Source organism: Arachis ipaensis, chromosome B1 (genome assembly GCF_059453495.1).
Source record: "Arachis ipaensis isolate K30076 ecotype BB chromosome B1, ASM5945349v1, whole genome shotgun sequence".
NCBI classification, from domain to species: Eukaryota; Viridiplantae; Streptophyta; class Magnoliopsida; order Fabales; family Fabaceae; genus Arachis; species Arachis ipaensis.
This window is the reverse complement of record NC_142436.1, coordinates 140,679,467-140,692,785: the sequence shown is the minus strand read 5'-3', so window position 1 is coordinate 140,692,785 and position 13,319 is coordinate 140,679,467.

Here is a 13,319-nt window from a genome sequence, read left to right as displayed (position 1 = left end):
TTTCCTATTTGTAGTGAGTGTGACAGCAAAGGAAAAGCACCCAAATACCTTAAGTTGCTGCAAATTAGGTTTTGTGTTAAAAATTATCTCATAAGGTATGGCATTGAATAGGACTGAGCTGGGAACTCTGTTGATGATGTGAACTGAGTGAGCCACAACTAAATTCCAGAAGCACTTGGGTATGTTTGCTTGAAAAAATAGTATTCTTGTCATGACCAAAATGTGTTAGTACTTCTTTTCAACAATACCATTTTCTTGAGGAGTTTTTACACATGAGGTTTGGTGCAAAATACCCTATTATTTTAAAAAGTCTCAATTTTGAATTCAGGACCATTGTCTGATTTAACACTCTTAATGGTCCTTTAAATTGAGTTTTAACCAATTGAATGAAAGAAATAAAAAGTTGAGATGCCTCTGATTTTTTTTTTCATGAAAAATACCCAAGTGAATATGCTTTTTTAATTAATAATAGTTAAAAAGTATTTATGTCCAGATATGGAAAGAGTAGATAAGGGACTCTATATGTCAATGTGAATCAAATCAAATATATTTCGTGAATTACTAGTGCTTAGAGGAAAAGAAAGTTTCTTTTGTTTTGTCAAATGACAAAATTCATAAGAATCAAATTCATTATTACAATACACATAAGAAAATTGTTTTTGCATAAGAGAAAGCTTGCTATATCCTACGTGACCTAATCGAATGTGCCATAGACTGTTTTGTGCATAATCTTTGCATTTATGTAGTGTTGAGACATGTGATGAAATGTGACTAGTGGGCTGATCTAGTATGTAAAGGCCTCCCCAAACATTAGCTACACCAATCATCTCTGATGTAGGTTGACTCTGAATTTGGCATATTGTTTGAGAAAATAAAAAAATGCAATCAAGTGAAGTTGTTAGTATTGATACTGAAAGCAAGTTAAAAGAAAATGAAGGTATATATAGGACATTATTGAGATAAAGTGAGTCAGTGAAATTAACTGTACCTATTATTGTGATTTCTACTACAGATCCATATGGTAATTTGGCAAAATTGAATTTATGTAATGATAAGTTTGAAACAAAGATAGAGAGGTGCATACATGGTCAGTAGCTTCTGTGTCTATGGCCCAGAAACTAGATTTTAATGAATTTGCTAATAAGGCAACAACTAAAATTTTACCTTTTGTGACATTGAGATCAAGAGGCTGAGACTTTGATGTATTAACCCTGAAATGATTGATTGTGTGTGATGTTTATTCTTGAGACAAAATAAGATATGTGTCACCACTACTTTTTTGCTGAGATTCATGATCATCACTGTTTTCATCCTCCTCAATAGCGGAGATATGATTAATAGAGCCGGATCATTTCATGTGAGGAGGAACTCCATGTTTCTTGTAGCAAGAATCTATTAAATGCCCATTTTTACCACAGTAAAAGCACACCTTTCCTTGGTATCCTTTGCCACCTCCTCTCCCAAAATTGTTTCGTTCATCTCTGTCCCCTCCTCTATCTCTTTGAGGCATTCTACCCGTGGATGCATTCATAAAAGCTTTAGATTCAGAAATTTAGATTGAAATTGTCTTTCGTGCTGCGTAAGCAAGGCAAATACAGTGTTTATATCCATAAGATGTTGCTACATCATGATTTGGGATTGAACAGTGTTGAATTGTTTATTAAGTCCACGAAGAAATTTGACTACCATATCATCATTTTTGAATTTTCAAAAATTTGCTAAGACATAGTTGCAAGTTGAATCTCAAGTAACATAGGCATGAAGAGGGCAAAAATTTTCAATTTTCTCCCAAATCGATCTTAATTTCGTAAAGAAAGAAGTGACAGTAGGATCACCTTAGTGAGATGCATAGAGTTCTTCATGAAGTTGTGCAATCTGGTAGATGTCTCCTTGATAGTACCGATTTCGCAAATCTTACCACAGATATGAAGTAATGGTCCTCCAAATGACGCTCTTACGAATTTCCAGATTAAGAGACAAATTTATCTAAGAAAAAATATAGGTGTTGCACCTGTCCCAAGCAGTGAAAGAAGCATCATCTTGTGCAGGTTTTAGTAATGATCCATCGATGAATTGAATTTTGTTCTTGGATTTTAGGGTTAGCCACATGGATATGGACTACTCAGAATAATTCTGAGGTGTGAGGTTAAAATTGATGAGTGCAGTTCTAATATTTTCACTTGGATGCAAGAAATATGGATTTGTGAGATCCATGGAAGGAGTGCATTGATTCTGATTGATATGTGTTTGAAGTGTTGTGAGTTGATTCAAAAGGTGACTGAGTTGATTCATGTCCATGTTCGTAGGTGAGATTCCTGAGCTATTCATGACATATAGCTCACCGCACCATGTGAAAGAATTTGAGATGAGTTAGTTTGCCTAGATAGCAAGAGAATTTGGTATAGTAGAAAAAAAAGAGGTTACAGATGAGATGAGAAAGAAGCAAAGATACAAAAGGATCATTCAGTGAGGGAGCAACTTGGAGGGCGAATGTAACAAAACTTTCTGACTCCAAGAAAACTAACTTGTAACATAATCTCTACTCACTCAACTAACTAGGTCTAGTTGCTCTAATTTTTTTTATATACAAAGAAGTAAAGCTGTAATTAACTCAGTAATTAGCTTGCTAAGTTTGACAACTTGGCTTATTGGTAACAATTTTGATTCCTTCCTTATATATTGTGATATATACATAAAACCAAGCAAAACATATACTTATCAAGAGTTTATTTAACTTAATTAATTAATTGAATGTAAGTCTCTATCACTCACCCGACCTCCTATAGAGGTCGGATTCGATGAAAATGGGCAGCTCATGCTTACCCACGAAAGTAACTACTTTTCCGAATTTCTCACCCACTTCTAGAAGAGAGATCCCAACAACCCTAAGATAAAGGGGCGGTTATCCACCATAAGAAGTGGAACTACTTCAACGGTGGTTATTAGTTCATCTCCTATAAATACCTTGACACACTCAGGTACATTTAAGTTCCAACACACTTAAACATGTTAAACCCTTGCTGACTTAGGTATCGAAGTGTCTTGCAGGTACCACCCCCACCTCCTCACAAACAACTCGGACGACGGGCACACGACGTGGGACAAGTCAAAACTCGCTCCATTGAGAATTTGGGTCTTACTTACAAGCCCAAAGGCAATCCAATTTTAGGTAACCCTCGAAACAGTTGTATTTAGTTCTGAAAATAGGACATGACAAGATAGTGAAAATAAGATATAAAAAACATACAAAGATACAAAAATTAAAATTTTAATATTTTATTTGGTGATAAACTAAAAAAAATTATAAGTTTAGTTTATTTTCTATTTTTTATACAAAAAATTTGAAAAGAAAAATATAATAATAAAAAATATAATTATAAAAAATTAAAAAAATAATAAAAAATAAAAAATACATTATTATTTATTAATATCTCTATATCCTTCTTGTTAAGATACAAAATATACTAATTTAATATTTCTAGATACAATATTTTTATTTTTATCTCATTTATTAAATATAATTTTATTTTTTTTATGTTTCTGTCTTAATATTCTGTATCTATATATAAACAAACGCAGATATTGTTGTCTTATCCTATTTTATCTCGTTAATTCGTTAGTTGGTGTGAAATCGATGCTTCCATTTTGTAGTCCACGAAAGTGTGAGGAACAAGTAAAATATATATATAAGAATCTTTGTCCAAAGTTAACTTCTTGAGATTTTCCAGCTTGGTAGACATAATTCAATGCTTCATAAGCTTTAACTTAATTTGGTTGTCAATTTCCATATAGATAATACTACTATATATTTATAGATATAATGGTGAGTAGCTAGTAATGATATAAAGATGGACCAAATTATTGCAAGTTCAATTTCCAATGATGTGGTATCTGAGTTGAGGTGGAAACTAAAACTAGATCCTAATTATTATTATTATTCATTACATCTTTGGTTGGCGGTGGAAGAAAAAATTAAAATGGGGATTGGGTTAGTTCATTATTATTTTTGCTACAGCCTACATGGGTTTGGAAAAGTATAAAAGAAACAGCGCCGAATTGTTAATTACAGTGACTATACTACACAAATTGTACAAATTCAAGTCTATATCTTGACTTTGAATTATATGTTACATATATCTCTAATCTCTAACCTCTAATCTCTAATCTCTAATCTCTCATCTCTCATCTTAATCAATTGATAGCTAAATGCTATCGATAAAATCATTATATGTATGTGAAGGTGTCTTGGCTTTCAATCTTTCATCCACATGTACGGTGGCCACATGAGATATATACACATATAGGTTTTTCCTTGTCTCTTGTAGAATATTTTTCTAACAAATTAGTATTGAAATAAATATTTAATTAACAAAAAATAATTGTGTTTTAGATAAGCCTTGAATTTCAAAAACAGAAAAAGACCCAAGCAAGATAGACAAAACTTACACAAAGAAATAGAGCCAACACCATCCTAATACATGCATTATTTGATTTAGGGTTTGTTTGATTTTAAAATTAGTTTTGGGATCTGATTTATTTTAATTATCGGTTTGTTATGCAATATTATCTGTCTAATTCGTATTTAAATTCAACTGGTCTTTCGTTTAAAATATTTTTGATAATTTTACCTTTAGACTTTTTTTTTCAGATGAAATTTATATACATACACATAAATTAAACTAGGAGTGTTCGCGGTGCGGTTTGGATCGGTTTTGAGTCAAAAATTCATCCGATCTGAACAGTAATTTTACTTGCGGTGCGGTTTGGATTGGATGATTTTTTAAAAAAAAATTCGATCCAATCCGATCAAATTTCAAGCAGTTCGGATTAGATTGGATTTGCGGTTTTGTAAATTAAAAAAAATTAAAGACATATAACAAGTCTCAACATCAAATTTCAAATAATCAACAATGACGTAACAAGTCTCAACAATATCTTAAAAAGTTAATGATAACATAACAATAGAAATAAAATTATAGGTTAGTTAAAATAAATAAATAAATAACATTTTGAATATAAAATATTTATTAAATAATAATAATACATGAATAATATAAAAATATATAACAAATTGAACATGTTATAAATATAATTGTAAATAAAATAATAAAATAATAATATTATAGCACATTGTGCGGTTTTGATTGGATTGGATCGGTTATGAAAAGTAGATCCGAAATCCGATCCGATCCAGCGGTTTGTAAAAAATAAAATCCAATCAAATCCAAATTAGTGCGATTTTAAACGGTTTTCGATTTAAATTGGATTGGATGAACGGTTTAATTTGGATCAGTTTGAATTTGAACACCCCTAAATTAAACATCTTTAAATACGAAAACATGTGTAGTATAATTAATAATAAAAATATTATCTATATACTAAAAAACAGTCACTAAATTAATTATTAATTTATTTTAATAAATACATATGTTATTTAACTTATTTTAATTAAAAGTCAAAAAAAATACCAAAATTTAATTAATTTGAAACTGTGACACTAAAATTTTTCACATATCTTCATCTTTTTTTTTTATATATTTTATCTTCTTTAATTTTTTTCCTCTCAATTCTTCTTCTTCTTCATATTTTGTTATTATACAATTTTTTTATCTTATATTTTATTTTAAAAATAAAAAATTTTATTTAAATAAATTTATTTTAATGCTAAATTGTATATTCCTAAGTCATAAATAACGTATTGTCTTGCAATAGGGTATACCATAGAGATCAATTTAAATTTTATGTTTATCATGGTAAAAATTTTTATGTTTTATACAAGAAATTTTATTATTATCTTAAAATTCTTCGCATCTCTAGACACTTCTATCATCTGTACCACAATAAAAAATGCGAAAATAAAATATGGTCGATTCATAAATCTCACATTGATTTCGATCCTATTAAGGAATATTCTTAACGATTCTTGTCACCTGATAACGTTCACCACATTGATTAATACGCATCCTAGCCACTATTTCATCTGTATTTTGACCACGTCAAACTATAAGAGTAATATCTCCATCAAGATTCATATTATTATCTCTATTCCTAAGATTACTCCCCAAGTCTTTTAGGTCTATTTCTATATTTTGACGATCATCTTCACCATAATCGACTATTCGAGCAATTCGTTCCACTTGCCTAGCTAAACGCTCGAATTTTATTTCCTGATCAACTATCATAGGGTTCAAAATAGTAATCATCTGTTGAGTAAGTAAATTGACTAAATCATGATGACTCTCATCGACATATTGTCAAACTGTTGCCATCAAATCAATATTATTCAATGTCGACCCTACCTGATAATCACGGGAAAACTCAGGATGGTGTATTGGTGGTTGGTTATTAATCGCTCCTTGTGTATTTCCAAACCTAATTGGAGGCACGTAACCACTCATAAATAGGATATAATCAGGAGGAAGACCAAAAGGAGTCTAACCAGTAGTTATCGGCAATTGTGTTTGTGTTTGAAAAGTTCGTGGGTGTGAATTACGTCCATTATTCTCTATGGATGGATTATTAACTACTACATTTTCTCCAGGCCCAACTCCTGGGTTATGAATGCTACCTTCTGTATGCGACGTCAGCTCTGCAAAAGTTTAAGCAACTACTATAGAAATATTATCATTCATAGATGATCCAACATTAATATTAAAAATATCATCTGCCATATGTATAACTTTTTCACTTCTAAGTCATATAAACTAAATCATTACAAAATTCTTTTTGACACATTTCATTTTCAAAACTGTCCCACTAGCTCATGCCATTTTGTTATGCAAATTTTTAGAAAATCTGAGTTGGTTCGATATCTAATAATCTGGGAGTGAAACCTACTCCTCCCTATCAGTATCAGTTTCGAATTGTGCACCAAAAATTCCGTTTTGAACTGATAAAAAGAAAACTTGAAATGAAAAGAAAAATTTTAAAAAGACTAGAAAGAAATAGAATAAAAAAGTGTTGATCGAAAAAATATTTTCGATAAGAATGGGTCGAATCGAAATAAGTCAAGTATAGTTTCTTGAGGAAACACGTGTAAGTATGAAGTTGGAGGTAATTAGTGCCGAATTGGATTTCGATTAGTTGTCGATCAGACGAGCCAAATCGAGTAAAGGACTCGATTCGAGAAATTAAGCAAAAGACTCGACTCGAGAAGTTAAGTAAAAGATTTCGAGGGGTTAGTCGAATGGTTATGGAAGACGCAAAGTTAGTGACTGCCATCACGCAAGGTAAACATGGGGAATATCTACAATCACGCAGCGGGAAGAGTTACCAAGGGTGATTGTATTTTAAATTTATAGTTTTCATTTAATTGTAATTAATAGTGATTAATTTAACCGTTATGTAAACACCTATAAATACTAGGAAGTATTAGGGAATAAGGGTTGGAACTTTTACTCAGAAAACACGCTCTAACACTCTCACATCCCAGTGAATTCCTGAGTTTGCGATCGAGTTACATTTTCTGTAGGGTTCCTTCCACCTTTCTTCTTTCTTTCAATTTTAACTCTATTTGTAAACTTAATGTTTCATTTAATCTTATTCACTAAGTGTCATTTATATTCTTTATTTTCTCTGTTTAATTTATCTTTCAGCATTCCATTACTTACTTTAAAGTTCTTTGATTCAATTGAAGGCACTTTTGTTGTTTCCTTTTGATTTTGATACAAGTCTTTTCATTTATCATGTCTTTATTTATTGAAAACTTCAATTTCTAAATCTCATTTAACAATTTACAAATTTATTTTATTTTTTATTGTCAACACTTGTCTAATCGAGAACGCTTTGATGCACTTCTAGAAAACTGGCACTCACATAGAGGAGTAGGTTTCGCTCCCAGACTACTAGATATCGAACCATCATCAATTTGTTAAAAATCGACAAAACAAAAAGACAAAAAATAAACGAAATAACTTATTTATGAATCAATAAAATGCTTCTAGCATGATCAAAAGACTTTAAATTCAAGTATAATGTATAACTAGAAAGAAAAGTAAAGAAAGGAAACGCTTTACAGGAAAAAAAGTAAATTTGCAAGAAAGATTAAAGAGAATATAAAAATAATGAAAAGAATCCTACAAAAAAATAAACACGGAATAAGTATCTGAAAATATAAAATTGTAAGGGCGTTTTTTTAAAATGAGTTCCAATTTTTATTCCTTTCAAACTTTATCTATTTATAACCCTCTCAACCAATTAAATTCTGTCTCGTATTTCATATACAAAAAAATCAAATGTAACTATTCCCACCGTATAAATAATGGAGTAACAGTCTTCATCTGTCTTTATTACTAGCCTTCCCACTGTCTTGATCACAAGATCTTGCCATTGACATGAGTTATCGATCAGACCACTTCGTTCATCGATTCTTTCTTGGATAAACCCAAAACCTGCTCCACATAATTCGAACTAAAAATATTTTCGATATATTCATTATGAATTTAAATTATTTTGCACCAACCGGACTAAATTATTTGTACTTTTTTAATTCTTTGACAAATTTGTTACCCGTTTATCTTTTTTTTTTTAGGTAAAAGTTACCCGTTTATCTTTAATATGAAGGACGAAAATGTCAGTTGGATTTATCGAGCCTAATTGTGATGATGATGATCGATTTGATAATTCTACATAAAGGCCATTAGTTATTTTAATCGAGTTTTGGGCTTTAATTGACCTCATGTCAATGTTTATATACTTGAAGATCAGATAATGAACCTTCTACGTAAATATGAATCACACTGTATCTTGTAAACAAGAAAAACATTTTTAAGGTTTTAAATTTTATATTTATTTTAATACTTTTAGAAAGATTATTCTTTTACTTAGTGATGATTCAAAAGATTTTTTTTTTCTATTTCATAGCATAATTTTCTTTTATTTGGACTCTAACTGTTTTTGTTTAAGTTTTCATATAGAGGAAATAAAAAAAAGTAATTTACTTAACTAAATAATATATACCATACACATACATTAGTTTTGTATACACATTTTGTAGAGCAACATTTCAGCTAAAGTTATTGATTTATATATTTTTAATTAAATAATAAACAATTATAATAAACGTTATAACACGCAATAAATATGAACAAATTTGGGAGTAGTTAAATTTCCTCTTCTCCCAAGACTTGATTTCGAGTTCTTGTAAAAACAATTAAATTAGATGAATAATTAAAATGATGTATAATAGTATAATAAGTTTTTATAAAATATAATATATGTATTTTTATACACAATAATTAATTAATAATTAATATTTTAGTATACATATGACAAAGAATAATGCTTTATAACCAAGTTAATTTTTTAAGTTGATATAATCTAATTAGTATTTAAGCACCACTATCTCTAACCGCCTTTTGATTAAAAATACCACTATATATAATTGTCTTTTGACGACTTCTTTCTACGTGAATTTCATTTTTTATTTCAAATTACTCTTCTATTCTTCCTCTTCCTCTTCCTCTTCCTCTTTGATTATTGTCATTGTCACCATAACCACCATGCCACCACCTTCATCTTCTCCTCTTTCTTTTTTTTTTTTATTTGAATTTCTTCGATCTTCACTTTCCCTTTCCTCCTCCTCCATCATCATTATTATCATCATTATTGACATCATCGTCGTCTTCTTCTTATATGTATAAAATTTCAAATCCAGAATGCACCAAAATTCTTTAATGATGACAACACAAGCAAACTCAATTCAAAACAAGTTTTGACCAGAATGCACCGAAATTAAATTCAGAATGCACAGAAATTAAATCTAAAATGCACCAAAATTACTAAATGATAACTCAAAACTCTTCCTCCTCCTCCTCCTTCTTCATTATCATCATCATCTTCTTCTTCTCCTCTCCCTCCTCCTCCTCCTCCTCCTCCTCCTCCTCCTCCTCCTCCTCCTCTCATTTGAATTTTTTCGATCTCCTCCTTCCTTTTACTTCTCCTCCTCCTCCTCCTCCTCCTCCTCTTCCTCCATCATCATTATTATCATCATCGTTATAGTTATTGTTATTATCGTTGCCTTCTTTTTATATGTATAACAGTTCAAATTCAGAATGTATGCATTTTCTTAATGATAATGATACACAAACAAATTCAGTTTAAAACAAGTTAAAACCAGAATGTACCGAAATTAAATCTAAAATACACTAAAATTTAAATTTAGAATGCACCGAACTCAAAACTCCTTCTGTTTCTTTTTCTTCATCATTATCATCATCTTCTTCTTTTCTTCTTCATCATCTTTTTCTTATTTTATGTTCTCATTATTCTTTTGGTTTTACCCTCTTAATAAGAATAAAAATAAAAAAATCATATAAAGAAGAAGAAGAAACGTATAATACTGTAAAATAACTAGGAAGAGGAGGAGGAAAAGAATATAGCAACAACAACAATAATAAAAGAACGATGATGAGAAGGAAACATGCGAAGAAGAAGAAAGAATACGAAAAAAAAAAAGAGAAAAAACATGAAAGAAAAAGAGAAAAAAAAAAGAAAGAGAAGAAGAAGGAAAAGGAGAAAAACTCAAAAATATTCACTTAGTTAGAGCATGTATTTATGTTTTTATTAATTTTTTTTTTAATTTAGACTAATTTAGTTATCAAAGAAATTTGAATATGTAGCATAATTCTATGACAAATGGTATAATAATATGTATAATTTTGGGTGACTCTATCCCACTAATATATATGTCTGAGCTTTCAGATTTCAAAGCCACTTTATTTGCTTGGTGATTAATAAAACGGAAAGAGTACGCAAAGATAATAAAATTGTGAAAGAATAATAATGAAAGAAAAGAAAAGATGAAAAAATTTTATTGATTGTTAATTGATTGAATTGTTCACTATGAAGGTGAAACTAAATATATATATATAGAGCATTGGCCTATGAAAGATAAAAGTAAATAAAGATAAGATAAAGATAAGATAGAGATAAAAATAAAGATAACTATAAGATAAAATAAAGACTAAAATTATAATTGAATTTGTGTATTCTGTTGGGCTGAATTTGTGGGTCGTGAGACATCTTTATTGTTGTCATGGGCTAAGGTGGAAGAATGATTTAATACGCCCCCGCAAGCTAGAGGATGAAAGATGTCAAGAATACTAAGCTTATTCAGATTAAGATGGAAGGGTTGAGGAGACAAAGGCTTGGTGAAGATGTCGGCTAGTTACCCAGAAGAGGGAATTGGGAGAAGTTTCATCACTCCAGCTTGAGCTTTTTGTCGAACCAAGTGACAATCAACCTCTAAATGTTTGGTCCGTTCATGAAAAACCGGGTTAGCAGCAATATGAAGAGCATTCTGATTATCACAATATAAAACTGGTGGGCGGATAGGAGAGATGCGTAAAAATTGTAACACATTTAGTATCCATTGAAGTTCACAAGTTGTGTTGACAAGTGCACGATATTCTGCTTCCGTGGATGAGCGGACAATGGTGGTTTGTTTCTTGGTCTTCCAAGAGACTAAAGAACTGCCTAAGAAGAAACAATAACCTATTAAAGATCGCCGAGTGTTAGGACATCCGGCCCAATCAGAGTCACTAAATCCAAGAAGCTGAATTTCTGATTCCTTTGGAAAGAAAAGTCCTTTGGCGGGACTAGTTTTCAGATATTGTAACACATGCTTGGCAGCTTGAAGATGAGATTCAGTAGGAGATGCCATGAATTGACTTAATTATTGAGTGGCATACATGATGTCCGGTCGAGTAGTGGTGAGATAGATAAGACGGCCAACCAAACGGCAATATACAAAACGGTCGGATAACAAGGGACTTTTGTCTTGATATAGTCTTGTGGTACTATCCATTGGAACAGAGACATGTTTAGCACCTAATAAACCAGAATCTTCCAAAAGATTAAGACAATATTTTCTCTGAGATAAGCAAATTCCCTTCTCTGATTGAGTGGTGCACGAAATCCTGATCATTCAATTCCTTGGTAACGGCGCTGAAAACTTAATACGAACGTTCATAATCTTAGTTCTTCTTCACAACTTTGCACAACTAACCAGCAAGTGCACTGGGTCGTCCAAGTAATAAACCTTACGTGAGTAAGGGTCGATCCCACGGAGATTGTTGGTATGAAGCAAGCTATGGTCATCTTGTAAATCTCAGTCAGACAGATTCAGATGGTTATGGTGAATTGATAATTAAAATATAAATAAAACGTAAAATAAAGATAGAGATACTTATGTAATTCATTAGTGAGAATTTCAGATAAGCGTATAGAGATGCTTAGTTCCTTCTGATTCTCTGCTTTCCTACTGCTTTCATCCAATCCTTCATACTCCTTTCCATGGCAAGTTGTATGTTGGGCATCACCATTGTCAATGGCTACATCCCGTCCTCTCAGTGAAAATGGTCCAAAATGCGCTGTCACCGCATGGCTAATCATCTGTCGATTCTCGATCCTACTGGAATAGGATTCAGTAATCCTTTTGCGTCTGTCACTACGCCCAGCACTCGCGAGTTTGAAGCTCGTCACAGCCATCCCTTCCCAGATCCTACTCGGAATACCACAGATAAGGTTTAGACTTTCTGGATCTCAAGAATGGCCGCCAATAATGCTAGCCTATATCACGAAGACTCTGATCTCATGATCAGGGGGCTAGGAGATACACATTCAAGCTTGTTTGCATGTAGAACAGAAGTGGTTGTCAGGCACGCGTTCATAAGTGAGAATGGTGATGAGCGTCACATAATCATCACATTCATCATGTTCTTGTGTGCGAATGAATATCTTAGAGAAGAAATAGGCTTGAATTGAATGGAAAAATAATAGTACTTTGCATTAATTCATGAGGAACAGCAGAGCTCCACACCTTAATCTATGGTGTGTAGAAACTCTACCATTGAGAATACATAAGTAAAAATAGGGTAGACATGGCCGAGTGGCCAGCCTCCCATGGAGGTCTCAGAACGTAAAAGTTACATAATGTGTTCTAGAGATCGATATAAATACAATAGTAAAAAGTTCTATTTATGCTAAACTAGTTACTAGGGTTTACAGAGATGAGTAAATGATGCAGAAATCCATTTCCGGGCCCACTTGGTGTGTGCTTAGGCTGAGCATTGAAGCTTTCACATGTAGAGGTCTTCCTTGGAGTTAAACGCCAGTTTGTAACCTGTTTCTGGCATTTAACTCCAGAATTGGGCAGAAAGCTGGCGTTGAAAGCCAGTTTGCGTCATCTAAACTTGGACAAAGTATAGACTATTATATATTGCTGGAAAGCCCTGGATGTCTACTTTCCAACGCAATTGAGAGCGCGCCATTTGGAAATCTGTAACTCCAGAAAATCCATTTTGAGTGCAGGAAGGTCA